Source organism: Corapipo altera, unplaced genomic scaffold, assembly GCF_003945725.1.
Source record: "Corapipo altera isolate COAL_440 unplaced genomic scaffold, ASM394572v1 71, whole genome shotgun sequence".
Classification (NCBI taxonomy): domain Eukaryota; kingdom Metazoa; phylum Chordata; class Aves; order Passeriformes; family Pipridae; genus Corapipo; species Corapipo altera.
The window spans coordinates 3,081,050-3,095,911 of record NW_020884916.1 but is presented as its reverse complement, the minus strand read 5'-3'; the positions used below and the strand labels follow the sequence as shown (position 1 = coordinate 3,095,911).

At 45.7% G+C, this 14,862-nt stretch overlaps 1 long non-coding RNA gene across 1 annotated transcript; it reads left to right on the top strand.

Moving 5' to 3' along the window:
• Position 1: 1 nt before the first annotated feature.
• LOC113952907 lies at positions 2-14,130 on the top strand. Its single transcript, XR_003529690.1, has 2 exons — positions 2-5,101; positions 12,669-14,130. It is a non-coding gene; the product is annotated as an uncharacterized LOC113952907 (long non-coding RNA).
• The last annotated feature ends 732 nt before the right edge of the window (positions 14,131-14,862 follow it).

The following is a 14,862-nucleotide window of genomic DNA, read 5'->3' as shown; positions in this document are numbered from 1 at the left end:
ATGGTTCTGTATTATGGGCAAGCAAGGTAAGAAGTGATTTTTATCACTGACTTGATGTGGAATTGCCCAGTGGTCTACAAAACAGTCAAGTTCAAATTAGAAGCTTTTGGTTGTCGAGCTCCTCACTTTACAGAGTGATGTTCTGGAAATATCCAAGTCATGATGCCTTTGCCCAGTTTTGCTTTCCATGCCTGTGCCCCACACTGTGAATTTGTACCATTCCTCACATCATTAGAGTCCTTTGTTTGTATTGGTAAATGCTTTTTACTCCTCTGAAGACATTTTATTAATTTGTAAACTATTCCCATGCATTCTGTCCCTATAGCTGAGCTATAAGTGTTATTTTGGAGATATTTCCTAAGTAATCTCTGTGTAGTTTGCCTAGAGTGAAGTTATTGACTTGTCTCAGAAAGGCCTTAAGGTTTTATAGTTAATGCTTAAGTCCCTAAAGCTTCCTCCCTGGCTGAACATTCCTTCTCCTATGAATTGCTAATTCCAATTGATCTGAGAAAAAAAAGAAAGAAATAGTTTGTATTTTCTCTACTTTCTGCTCTAACTGTGCACCTACCAAGGTCTCTTCTTGCTTTGATCCCATCCCTGTGATTAAATTCATTCTTCCTTTCTGTTTTCCAGCTTCTCTCTGCAAACTTCCTCTCACTCCATTTCTGCAAGAACTTTTGCTGCAAACCAGGTCCCTGAGAGGATCACTGAGGGGGAGGCCAATTTATTTCTATTTATTTATAAATGAGCTGCAGAGACTTGGCCCCTTTTTAAACATAAGAACAATTTTCGGGCCTCTTTCAGTTGTGGTTATTTCACTCAAAAGAAAAAGAAAAAACAACCCCAAGCACAGAACAATAGAGAAATATGAGGAGTTGTGGAAACCCCTCAAACTTTCTCTGTTTAGATTTTACATTCCTGGTGGTCACAGGGCCAGGTGATGCTGCCAGTTGTGTTTTCTTCTGGAGTGCCTGGCTTGGATGATCCCAAAGCACCAAGCTGAGTTCATTGCTGTGATCAAACTAGAATGACACCTCTGGGTTTTTTGTTTTGGTTTTTTTTTTTGGCCCTTAAGGTTTTGGAATTTGAGCCTTTGAAAAACAGGGTTACTGGACTCTAGTAAATGAAGTGTCTGGATGTCAGTGATGATTCATAAAAGCAATTAAAAAAAAGGAAAGTGCTTTTCCTCTGAGCGTAATGTCTTGGTTTGAAGATGCCCTAAAAGTGAGTGTGTGCTGCTCTGTTTCCAGCACAACACTTCTTATCCTGTGGTTCTGCTGATCTAATCCAAATTTTTTTTCACCCAGTCACAGAACAGTTGGGGTTGGAAGGGACCTCTGGTGTCACTCAGTCCAACCCCCCTGCCCAGGCAGGGTCACCTGGAGCAGGTGACACAGGAACGTGTCCAGGTGGGGTTGGGATGTCTCCAGAGGGGGAGACTCCACACCCTCCCTGGGCAGCTGTTCCAGTGCTCTGCTCCCTAAATTCTTCCCCATGTTGGGCTGGAACTTGTTGTGTTTTCCTTTATGGCCATTGCTCCTCGTCCTGTTGTTGGGAACCCCCAAAAAGAGTCTGGCACCATCCTCTTGGCACCCACCTTGGAGAGATTCGTATGTATTTGACAGCTGAATCTTTCTTATTTGGTTTCTATTTCAATATAGTTCACATTTCTTCCTTCTTAAATTTGAGGAAAAAACTCAGCTAAGGATGTAATATTTTCCATGGGAGAAATGTGGTTGTTGCAACATAAATGTTGGAGACGACAGAGAATTAAAATTCATCAAATAGGATTTTTTTTTTCCCCCCCCAGTGCTGCTCTCTGGCATTTCTGAGCTGCCCCAAACACGGGACACCTCATTTGTACAGCTTTAAATTGATTTTCAGGGAGCGAGAGTGAACTCTGGTAAAACATGATGAAGGTTATGGTTGTATCCAAAGATCCAACAGCGTGGCCACGTTACCTAAGCAGGAAGCAGCCCCTGAGCCATGCCCTACAAGCTTCCTACATGGCTTTTCAAGCCATCCCAACCAACCTGTTACCTATTAGGGATGGTTATTAGGCTGGTTTAGAGCAGGCACTTCCAGTCTTACTTCCTTCTCCAAGTGGATGCCTCGTGCTTCTCTTGAACATATTTGAAGTCGGGGCTTCCATTTGCTTTGCCCTCACATCCTGGTCATCCCTTGGATACATGCTAAGGGAAGCAAAATAGTTTAGTGATTTATCATGGATCATTAGATGGAGTAACTATTCTTAAAACATCACCAGTATGGATACAATAATTAGAGATGTGCTTTTGTTAACACTGCCAGCCTCTACCCTCTTGTACAGTACCCTTGGGTACTAAATAATTACCCACTTTGTGTGGTTATCTAGCTCACTAATTACCCACAAAAATTGGGGTCAGGTGTTAACTGCTTGAAATAAGTATCCTCCGAAGGCTTGGTAAAATTGTATAGAGAAATTATGTGTTTGCTGCAAAACTTTAAAAAAAAAATCAAACATTTTTTTGGGGGAAGGAAGATATGGGAAGAGGAAGGAGACAATGGATGCAAAATGTTCTGTGTGATGGCAAAATCTTGCTGTGATGGTGAGGGAATCTAAAGGGAGTGAAAGGATGGTTGGCAGATACAGTCTCTAATCCAGTCTACTTTTCCCAAAGATTAGATCCTTCAGTACACAGGGTTGGATTCTTCCCCTATCTAGGCTGATGCCAATCAGGATTATGTTGGTATAAATAAGAAAATTTGTATCTGTGGATTCCCAGACTGACTTTGCTGCATAATCCCACCTCTTCCATCACCCAGGGACTTCTGCATTGCACCCAATAATTTAATTATGTATTGTATATTTATTTCCACGTGTTTATTTTAGCTGTGTGCATGCAGAATTTCACTCCGAGGCTGCTGCTCATAAAATGCAGTTTGCTTTGAGCAATAATTTGATTCCTGTGCTCAGGGAGTTACCCCAGTGAGTCAAAGATTTCTAGATAGCCCCACCCTCCCCAACTTCCCGAACACTTACACTGCAGCCACTTTCCCTTTGCCAGACCCACACAAGATGTCTAACTAGCCAAAATCCCAAGAGGCAATCCCAGTCTCCTTCCTCCCCTGTTTCAGCCTCAGAAAACTAGGAAATAAAGCCACAGAAGCCCTAAAGCCCTTGAAACACCCGGCACGTGCAGCAGAGGGATGTTTAGTAGCCCGTCTTCCTAACCTGGTTTCTTGCATAGGTGCTCTCTGTCTTCGGTACAAAGGAAACAGATTTCAGTGGGAGCTGAGAAGGTGTTTCTAAAAATCCTTTGGACCCATCCCAGGGTCTTTGGATGCCCGGATACCTTTAATTCCTCGGCGTCTCTGCAGTGCACAGCGTAACAAAGAAACCGCCTTTATTTATTGCTGTATTTTGTGGTAGGTGCTTCGTAGCCAGAAGCACCTTCTGTTCCTACACAAGCACCTTTCGGAGCCTGTGTGGATTCAGGGATTAGAAATCACCAGCCTGAACGCTTGGGCAAACAGGGGGGAGGTCTCAGGAGGGCCCCCAGGACGAGGTGTGTGCTCGCCCCGGGGGGTACCTGCGCCCCGCATTGTGTGGAGCATCCCTGGAAAACGCCGGGATCAGCCTCCTAAGGCACAATGCAGATTTAGTCGTCATCTTTGTCTCTCCCCCCCCCCCGCCTCCCCGCTCTGCTCCCCGCTGATGTTAACTGTCTGTATTATTATTTATTGTTATCAGGGGATTTGGTTTGATCAATGAAGTGTATATGCGTCTGACGGACATTGGGAGAGGAAATGCTTGGAGAATGAGTAACATGTCTGCAGTGGAGGGTGTGTGTGAGGGAGAGGGAGAGCGAGCATCGCTACTAGAAGCATTGACTGATGAGTTCATTTTAAAATCCAAGGGCATATAGCTGGTAAATTAGCACATATTGCAAATATAGTCTGGTGCGAGAGGCAGCAGTGCTGCCATTGAGCGGAGGGGTGGGTGTGGAGGGGAAGGGGGGGGTCGAGGAGAGGAGGTTGTCAGCTCTAAAGTCATCACGGGCATGAGCCAGGCAGTCTGCCCTGCCTCACTGCAGACGTGGGGCGTGCGATTTCCACGGGCGGCTGCGGCGCGGCGGAGGGGGGGGAGCGGGGGGCACCCGGGAGAGCAGCAGCGCTGGATTTTATTGTTTTAAAATCCAGAGCCAGCCGGAGGGATGCAAGGCGAAGGGCTGCAGCCCCTCCGCTTCCCCCTCTCCTTCCCCCCTCCGGCCCCCCGGCACCCCCTTAGGAAGGCGGCGTGGGGCGGGAGCGGCTGCCCGGAGGGTCCCGGGGCTGGTACCCGGCGGGGATGCGGCGGGGACGGGGATGCGCCGGCGGGTTTCTCCCGGGAGCTTAAGAGATTATTGGGGAGGGGTGACCGGGAATGGTGTGTGTGAGTGAGTGTGTGTGTGCGGGGCTGGCGGCGGGGGGAGCCGAGTCCTTATTCTGTTAAAGATTTAAGTAGGCATGCAAGGAATCTCTAGGATAGTTGGCAAAGGGCGAGGGTGGGGAGGGGGGGGGAAGGATCCAAAAGAGTCTGTAACCAGACACTGAAGCTTTCCAGGAGTGAGAGTGTGTGAGAGAGACGGAGACAGAGCGAGAGGAAGAGAGGGGGCAGTGTGGTCTAGTACATTTTCATCTGGTCGTTGATTTGAGCCTGATGCTTGCTGTCCCTCAACAGCCTCCCTTGCCTGGATTTTTTCTTTCCCCCTCTCCTCTCCTTTCCCTTCTACTTCATCGAAGCCTAGGGGAGCCAGGAAAGATTAAATGTGCTTTCGAAAAGGCAGCCACTTCATGCAGCTATGTCTGCTCCCCCCCACTCCCAGCCACCCCCCCCCCCTACTCCCCCTTTTTGAAATAAAAAAAAAAAAAAAGAGAGGGGGAGACAGAGAGGGGGAGAAGGAAGGAGGAGGAAGAGGAGGACTATAGTTTAATGATGTCGGGACTGGCTGATCCAGAAGGAGAAAAAAAAAAGGAAAAAAAAAACTAAAAAAAAAAGGGGAAAAAAGAAAAAAAAAAAAGAAAATATTTGAGCTCCTGGACGAGGAAGGACTTTGGTGAATGGGCTCAGACTCCTGAGGTGAGAAAAGGACGGAGTGAATGATGATGATGATGATGATGATGGTTCCGTAATGGTGCCTGTTACCGCTGCCCCCGGCCGGGCGGCGGCGGGGCCGGGGCCGGGGGGGACCTGCCTTCGGCAGCGCCGGATATTTTGCATTTTTAACCTCGGGCCCTCCGGTACGTTTCGGCTTCTTCTCCCCGCTTATGCCGCTGGGCCTAAAGCGGTTCCAGAGCTGGGTGGAGGGTGCGGATCCGTATTATTTATTTGGGCGGGGGGGGGGGGGGGGGGGGGGGGGAGGGGGGGGGAGGGAAGGGGAGAGAAGAGCGGAGGGAAGGAAGGAGGTGGCAAGCTGGGGACGAAATCCTGCTCTGGGTTATGGCCGGCGTAAATTTCCATTGGCTGGGGGTGCACAAGGTGCTCGGAGAGAGGAGTCGGTGCAGGATGGAGTCCCTTTGTGTGCGTGTGTTGTGTGCGTGTGTGCGGGGCTGCGGACCCTCCTCTCCCGGCGAAGCGGCTTTTTCTCCAGGTTTTCCTTTGAAGCCCCGGCCGGCGGCTGGCAGGGGAGGGCGGCCGGGGCTGCGGCGCTGCTGCCCGCGCCCTTCCTCCCTCCCTCCCTCCCTCCTCCTCCTCCTCCTCCCCGCTGACAGTCTGGGGCTCGCTCCGGCACCGGGCTGGCCCCGGCTCCCGCAGCCCCCCAGCCCCCGTCTCTTCATCATAATAATAATAACAACAGCAGCAGCGGCAGCAGCAGCGTTGGTGGGAGCGCGGAGGGCGGCAGGCGAGAGAGAGGAGAGAGCTGCGGAGGAATTTGGTTCCTTTTCCTTCCCCCCCCCCCCAACCTCCCACCCCGCCACCCGCTTTTTTTTTTTTTTATTATTTTTCCCCCTTTTTTTCCTTGATATATCCCCCCCCCTCCTTTTTTTTTTTTTTTTGTTTTCCCCCTATATATATATATTAAAAAAAAAAAAAAAGAAAGAGAGAGAGAGAGATGTTTTAAAAATGCCAGCGGCTCGCCCAGCTGCGCACAGCCGCCCTCCCTCGCTCCCTCCCCCCGCCGCGCCCCCCCCCCCCCCCCCCCCCCCCCTCGGGTGTCAAACCCCGCCGGGCACCGACCCCGGTGCGGGCACTGCCCCATTCCCACCTTCCCACCCCCCCTCCCCGCCCCGCACCGCCGGGCCGGGGTCCCCCCTTTTGCTCTTCGGCGCTGGAGATCGGAGCCTCTCCCCCAGCTTCCAAATGGTGAGTTTTTCTACCTGATTTTTGTGGCGACTCTCGGGTTCTCTTTTTTTTTTTTTTTTTCCCCTTTTTTTTTTTTTTTCCCTTTTTTTTTTTTTTTTTTTTCCTCCTCTCCATCCCCGGGGCTGGCGGAGGGGGCGGGGAGGCAGCGCCTTTGCTGCTGCTTTGCACGCTTTGTGCCAGGGGCCGGGAGCGAGCCTGCAGATTCCTGCTCTTATTTCTGCATTCCTTCTCGTTGAAACAATGAAAATAATTCCGTCACTGCCCCAAACTTCCTCTTCGTTATTTAAATGCGGAGGCTTTTTCGTGTATTTGTCGCAAGCGACCTTGTTGGGAGCTGTAAGGAACCTGCCGCGCCATGTCATGTTTTGGTTTTTTTTCGTATAAACGATTAAAACCGGAATGTATTCTCTCAACAGAGGGTCCTTAGAGAAGCTCTTTCCTTCCACCTGTGTGTCCTGTTTTGTAATCTTGAGCCATGAATTGAACTTGCCTGCTATTCTTTCCCTCTTTCTCCTTTTTATCCTTTATTTTTAAAAATTACTATTATTTTTTTGACCCCCGCTTTTCTTTTTTATTACCTTTCAAATTTTATTTTTGCAAGGAGTAGTTTGTTGCGCCCCTCTCAATCCCTGAGACCCTAACTTGTGATGTTTAGCTTTTAAATCCACGGGTTAGGCTCTTGGGAGCTGTGAGTTGTGCTTTGACATCTTTATTTTATTTTATAAATATATCCCCTCTCTCTGTGTATATGTGTGTGCGCGCGTGTGTATATATAGAGTCGGATACACACACATACAATAGTGTTTAGAGACCTTTTAAGGGAAAAATAAGTGTATCTCTCCTCCTTAGGCTCGACCGGCTGATAGCAGGGCGGTGGTTATGGCCATTTACTGTAAAAAAAAAATCAAATTAAAACCAGCGTTTGTATGACAGAGATTTTTGTGTGTGTGTGTGTGTGTGTATGTGTGTGTATTCACGAGATAATTTTCCAGCTGATACAGATATGGGGATGTGTGTGTGTGTACACATATAGTGATTATTATATATGTGTTTGTAGATAAGATAGACATGATATGGATCATGTAAATACAGCTATTGAGGTGTGGGGAGAGATACACATATGGATGCTACGTGTGTATGAATATGAATGTAGGTAAATAAACCCCTCTATATATATATATTTACATATGTAGGTATATTAATATTGTGTTTTCATGTGGAGGGAGAACTGCAGGCCACTGCATAGAGCATCTCATTTTTTTTTTGACTTCCCCCCCTTCTTGAGAGCAACACAGAGTACCCTGAGAGCGTAACAGTAACAGCTCGGTACATTGGTGCTTGACCTCAGCTGAAATCCCAGCATGCCTCATGCTTCCAAGTTTAAAACTGAACGATTAATCTTGGAAATGTGCTCTATGGACACACGGGGGAGAAAAAAAAATTAAAGGAGAAAAAAAACCATAAAAAGCGAAAAATAATAATAATAGTAATAATAATAATAGTAATAATAGTAATAATAATAAATAAAGCCAGGAGGCGGGTTGGATCTTAGAGGTGAAGAATAAACTCCAAGAATAAAATGGTTGCATGTCCTAATGGTTGGTTACTGCTGAAAAGAAATGCTGAAGTTTTGTTTGAGTCCTTTTCTAGAACTTCGAGCTCTCCTCCTTTTCCAGGCAAAATGATGTGTAAATGATGAATCAGAAATGTTCAAAATGTTTCCTGCTGCTGTTTCTCCTTATTAGATTTTTTTTTTATGTTGCTGTAAAATTAATCATGGTTGGAACTGTATTTCTTATCTCTGTTCTGCAAGGCAATTTATAATGAAGTTCCTGTACCTTGTTATGGCACCGAATTACTGTTTGATATTTGAATGCAAATGCTTTAACTTAAAACACGATGCACCAAAAATTAATTGACGGTGTAACATTTGGGTATTTAAGAGCTTTAGGATATGTTTGCTGCTTCTTCCCCTTGTTTAATAGTTATTGAACTGGAAAAGGTTGCCTGTTCGATTTTTTGACTTCTTTTTAAATTTTAGCTGCTTTTTATTGCCACTGTAATTTCACTGTTTTACCTCCGTGAGAAAAAAAAAAAAAACCAACACGCCAAGAAAGCATTGTGGGTTTGAATTTATATATTATCCCGAAGGTTCTTGAATTTAAAAGAGACATTCCGAGCTGCCTTTATTTTCTGTTACCTGCTTGGCGTTATAAATCGGATCACGGTGCGCCAGAACCCCCGCACCTTTGTCCAGCAAAAAAAAAACTGGGTTTTTTGGGTTTTGGTTTTTTTGTTTTTTTTTTTTTTTCTTTCTTTCCTTCTGAAGGTTTTTAATCGCCCGAGGAGGGAAGGGGGGCGAGCGCTTTGTCTGCCGGGGGGCGATGGGGTCGGGTCGCCCCGCGTGTCCTCCCGCATCCCGCGGGCGCTTTTTGGGGTTGTTTTTTTTTTTTTTTGGGGGGGGGGGGGTTTTTTTTTGGTGGGTTTTTGGGGGGGGGGGGGGAGGAGGGGTGTTCTTTTGGGGGCGCCCCCGTTCTCCCCTGGGCGAGGGTCGCTTTTGTGTGCGCGGGGCGGGGCGGGGGTTTTGCGGCAAAAAAACAATGGGCGGGGGGCGGCGGGGAAGGAGGGAGCCCGCGCAGCTCCGCGCCCCTGCGCGCAGCGTTAATTGGGAGCCGCTCCGCTCGCTCCCAGTCTAGACTGGCCCAGACACATCAATTAGAGGGGCTGGAGCTTTAAAGGGACAGAGGGAGGCTTGGAGGGAGCGGGGGCGCTGGGAGAAGGGGGAGTGGGGGACACCCCAAACGCCCCCCCCCCCCCAAAAAAAAAAATAAAATTAAATAAATAAAAATAAAAAGAACACCCGCAATTGGCGGGGATTAAAATAAGGAGGGAGAGCGGATTCTGAATTCTGCTTTTCCAGTGGGAAAGGCGAGGTTTTTGCGGGAAGAAAAGCGGCTGGAATAGAATGCAGCCCCCCCTTCCCCCTCCCACCCCCTTCCCTTTCCCAGCCTTCCAACTCCATAATTCCATGCACAGGGCAGGCAGGTTCAGGGGGGATTCTCAGCTGAAGAAATGTCAGCGGTATTAAAGCTCAATTTCATTATAAATATCCAGCTGGAATAATTTCTTTTTAAGCGAATGGGAATCAATCCAGAAAGATTCCTGCAGCGGTTTTTTTGGTTTTTTGTTGTTTTTTTTTTTACCTCCTGCAGACAAAAGGGGGGATGTTGCAGTTTGGATTTATTTTTGCATTATACCTATAGCTCTAAGGCTTCTCTTCTCTTAGTGTTACATAGTTCCTCCAATAATTATTTCATCTGTAATTGTAGTTTTTAACTGGAATAAAAGGAATCTCTGGGCTAAAAGAGGTTTTTTAATCTTACGATGAAAATGGAAGAGCAAATAAATGTCAGGCATTAATTTAATCAATAAATAGAATGAGTAAGTCAGGCTTAGTAAAGATTGAAGATCTTATTCAGCACTAAAATAAAAACCACCAGGCTGGGACTAATTTCAGTTAGAAGTATATTTAATATGCTACCATGATATTTAATATAACACATTCCCAAGTATTCTGTGCACTATGTGCTGCAAATAATTAAGAAGGAGAAAGATAAACAGATGAGACTTTTTTGTTATTTTTTAATATAGGAGTTTTTATATTAAAAAAATCCCTTAAATTTTGCAAAACTCTGGCATCCAGGAGTTATGTCTGAGCAGCAACTGTAGCTGGGTGACTTTGACCTCGTTGTAGCTGAGTTGGAACTTGCCTTCCCAAGTTGAAAGGCACGGGCTTTGGTGGCAGTAAAAGGTAAAAGAGGTCCGAGGCATTCTGCAGTTTTCCATTGTTGCTCTTTTATTTCAAGGGTTTTAACAGGACCTAAAGTTGCACAGTACTGCAGCTGAGGAAAAAAAAAACATAAAAAAGGAGAATACTTTTCTTGCCTTTCTTCCCTGAATCGTTTCCAAGGTACTTAAGGATTTATTGGGCCAGAAACCAAATTACAGTTGAGATGCTGTGTAGTGGCTCGTGCTGATTAGATGATTGATTAATTTCTAATCGATTTCTAATTCTAAACTTGATTCCCACTGTAAATGCTCCATATTAAAATGCAGTTTACCATGGAATCTGATTGCAGCCTCTTCACAGAGTCGTATCAAACTCGATCGAAATGCCAGTTGAAAATAACATAATAGACCTATTTTTTTATCGAATTTGTTAACCCTTTGATTTCTCTGCGAGGAAGGATTTGGCCGTGCTGCTTCAAAGCGGTGAAATGCTTATTCACAGCACGTTTGGGCACAATCCCTGCAATAATAGAAGGCACTGTAATACCCCGAGCATTAACTCGGTGTTAATCTGCGCCTCCGAGCGCTGCCAAGTGATTTTGAGGGCTTTTAATGGCCACTTTTCCTTTTCGTGCCACCCTCCCTGATTTTTTTTTTTTTTTTCCCTTCGCTTCTCCGGGAGGGAGGTGGGAGGAGAGGCAGAGTTGAGGAGTTCAGGACGTGGGTTTCCCCAAAGGTACAGTCGCAGCTCCTCACGAGGCTGGAGCTGGGAAGAGGAGCCTCTCTCTGCCAACTGTGCCGCATTCCTGCTGCCCTGCCTTTTTCCCAGGGCTCAGAAGGAAAGAGCATCCCAGTTCTTCTTCACTCTTGGGAACACACACATTGTTCCAATAATCCAGGCAATAAATGCTAATTAGCAATGCTTAAGGACCCTACCAGTCAGAGTAATTATCATAATTTACCTCTTCCTTGTTAAAAAACATTCCTTGCTGATTTTAAATTTTTATTTTTATTTTTTTTTTCCCCCAAAGTGATGGTTTCTCCCTTTTTTTTTTTGCTTCTGGAAAGCATTCCTGGTTGGATTAGCAAGAGCTATCTGGGTCCGCTGTAGCTTTGAAACCCGCTTCGTGTATTTTATAGGGAAGTGGAGCTAAAGATTTTCCCACACATAAAAATCCATTTAAAACCTGATATATTTTTGCCTTTTCCTCCCCTCTCCGCTCCCCCCTCCATTCCCCAGCACCACCAAAAACCACTTGCAGAGGGAGAACAAAGGAAATCACTAACTATAAAGGCATCATTAAGTATGAAGAGCAACAGCAAGATAGAGTGTGTGATATGACAACATATTTTATTGCACAAAAGTAGAGATAATTAAATAATTCAGTGGTATTCTTAGCTAATTAGCACAAAGATCTTTCAGAAGCCATCAAGAAAATGGATCTCATCAAATCTAATAATATGCTACGTTTCCCGAAGATCCTGCATTTCCCAGTGTTGCTGCTGCTTCCCCACCTGATACAGCAACACCAAAGGTTACAGATAGTTGTACATTTAATTGGGCTGTTCCCCAAGAGAATATTTTCCATGTAAGGGGATCAGGTATTTAGAGGAAATGAATATGCAGAGCTGGAATTTTCAATATTGGTGGATAGCAGAGAAAAAGATCAGAGCTTCGGGAAAGGCAGATCTGTTGGAAGTGATCCATTTAAAAGATGGAATTATCAGCCAGGAGCCTTTCTTGGGATGATTGTGATGGGGCTGAATCCTTGGGATTTGGAGCTGCTGAATGAATGCTGGACTCCCAGATCTTTTTATGGAGTTAATTGAGGACCTGGGTTGCCTGTTTTCACATTTGAGAAATGTGTGGCAGAGTCCAGGGGAGGTTTGGGACCTCTGGTTTGATGTGGGCTCTCATTTCAAGGCCAAAGCCTTGTCCCACTTGCCAGTGGGTCAAACTGGGAAGAGCTCCATTCCCACCAGTGGAGTTGTTTTAGGTCTTCAGTGGGACAGCTACAACTCTTGTGCCGTGCACATCTTTTTTTTCCTCTGGGTTCTTGAGTTTTTTACCTGGAATGAGTGACTGATTATGTTCCTGGGCTCAATCCAGCTTGGCAACCTACAGATCCCATACAGGGGAACAGGGACAGGTACCTGCAGGGCATTGAAGCTGCATCTGGAAAACTCTATGAGGCACATTCCCAGTAATGAGGTGCATCAAATATTACTCAGAATATCTCTTTGTATTTTTCAGAATATCTCATTATGCTCCTTTGATGTAAATGTATCCACAAGTTCACGAGGTGCATTTGCAAACTCTAATTTACTGCCTCTGTACTGGATATATTTTGAGTTACTTTTTCCTCTGCCAAACAAAGGAATTTGTCTGAAAATTTGACCTTGAAAGTCAGTTAAAAATCTCCTGTTTTAAGCAAAATGCCAGCATGCTGCCTTACCCTTTAAATAATGGAAGGGCATGTGCATCAGTCTTAGATTCAGCACTAGTTGTTGCTTTTCCTCTGGCCCCAAACTGAACTTTGCTCCTGTGTTACAGTTATGGTGCATTTGACTCCCTGGACTACCCAGACAAGTAAAGCTGTGGGGTAAGATATTCCAGTTTGTGATTTTTTTTTTGTTGTGAATGAAAGGGAGAACTTACAGGCTCACCCTGAAACTGCAGTGTCCCAGTACGTGGAGAGAGACTTCTCCCTGCTCAGAAAGAGATGGAGACTCATTTATTCGAGGTAGATGGAAGGAGTAGGAGGGGAAAAGGCACCTCAAAGTGATTTGCCCAAGGAAGCACATTATTAGCAAAGCAGTAATTCATGTCTCCTGGTTTACAGGGCTCTAATGGCATATATTCTTCCTCTGTGGAACTTTCCTGCTTGGGCATAAGGTTAATAACCTGAGTATGGCTCCTGATATGCCAGGAGACCCTCTCATGTACCCCAGATGGAACCATGAAAGAATATGTTATTTCTGTGAGCAAGTCATGCCTTTTTGCCCTTCTGTTTTTCTGCCACTCACCCAATGCTCTGGCAACTGTATTTGATATGAGAGGGCATTAAAACCAATTAAAAGATGAAAGATGAGCCTCTGATTTACATGGTGACTGTGGAAGGCTGAGACTGCTGCAATTGTTTTTATTTAACAGCTCTTCCCACACTGCAGTCAGTGAATCTCTAATCTCCTGGACTGAAATGTCTGACACTTTCAGAATCATTTATTTGCTGGCTCTTGTGTCTGTGTTGTGCTCACAGAGCTCCACCCACAGCAGTGTCTCAGCAGTGGGCTGATGGTATATTGGATATAAATGTATGTTCTTTAAGGGGGTGGGGGGGATAAAAGGCTGAACATGGGCTTTGCTGTGCAATATGTGCCATCCTTTAAATAAGGGGTAACTGCAGCAGCAAGTGTTGGAGGATGGCTTGGGCTTCTGAGACACGAGGAGTAGATTAACCCTGGCAGAGTTTATTCCTTGCTGCTGACCCTCAGCCAGCACCACTGACCACAGGCTGGTGCTATTTGCTGTTGTGTTCCTCTGGAAGATGGACAGAAGGGATGCCCTTTGGTGTCCTGTGTGCCAAAGAGGAGGATAAGCTCAGTCAGCTCCTGAGAGAAGTCTCCCAACTGCTCCCTCTGGCTACTCCAAGAAGCTGAACCTCTGGCTTCTGTTCCCTGGAAGCTGTGTCTGGTGATCACAGGCCATTATACACTTCTCACTTGACTGCCCTGCTGGTAACTTCACTTTTAAGATGAATTATGCAAGAAATGCTGTGAAGCATCAGAAATGCTGAGGATTGAGAAGAGTCCTCCCAGTGCATGAACTCGTTTCTGGATCAAGTCTGAGACTCACCTGGATTCCAGCTCCTCCAGAAAGGACAAAAAAAGGGGAAAAAAGGATCAAAAATCAATCAGTGGACTTTGGTTTTGCTGTGTTTGTATCATGTCTGAACCTGCAAAGAGTATCCTTGGTTTTTCCCAAGGAATCCAGTAAATGGTGACTCTGTCAATCAGTTACTTGCAGTGTGTTTGTCTCATTTGCTCACCTCTTTCTCCCTTTTCCACCTTTCCTTTTAGAGCTCCTCATTCCCTGTGAGGAGAGGATGGAGTGGTTGGGACTGGGCTCTTCCTGGGGCTTGGAGGGAGTGGCAAAAAAAATGCCAGCTTGGGAAGAGGGTTGGTGGGCTCACGGAGCACCTCACACACAAAATTAGCCTCCAAATTTAATTGTGTTTTCACTCCACTAACACCTGCCAGGGAAAGCTGATTTTAAAGACGTGTTGCCTCTCACTGTTAATGGCCCAAATAGGCTAAAATCCCACGAAATCTGGATTTCTCTCTCCCATGTTTCATAGATAATTCAGAAATAACAGTGCAGCTTTTTAATTCCTCCTCTTCTTCACCCCCCTTTGCTCTTTTTCACGTGACCCAATGTCCCACGTGTAGTTTTGGGGTGTAATGTGGATTTTGAAAGATGCTGCAACATAATTGGAGCAGGAGGGAAGCCCTGGGTTTGAATTAGTGGTGTTCTGCTTGCTGTCTTTACGTCAGCATTCAGTTCCTTTTGGAATATATGAATAGGAAATTTAAAAATAGTGATCAAAACCCAGCAAAACCACGACATTTTGGTTCAATTGCCAAAAGGATTCAATAAAGAACTGAAGTCCCCAAATTCCTCAGGCAGCCAAACGCTTTTTTTTTCTTACAGTCGTGGCATAAAAACTGGTATTAAGAAGGAAAATGAA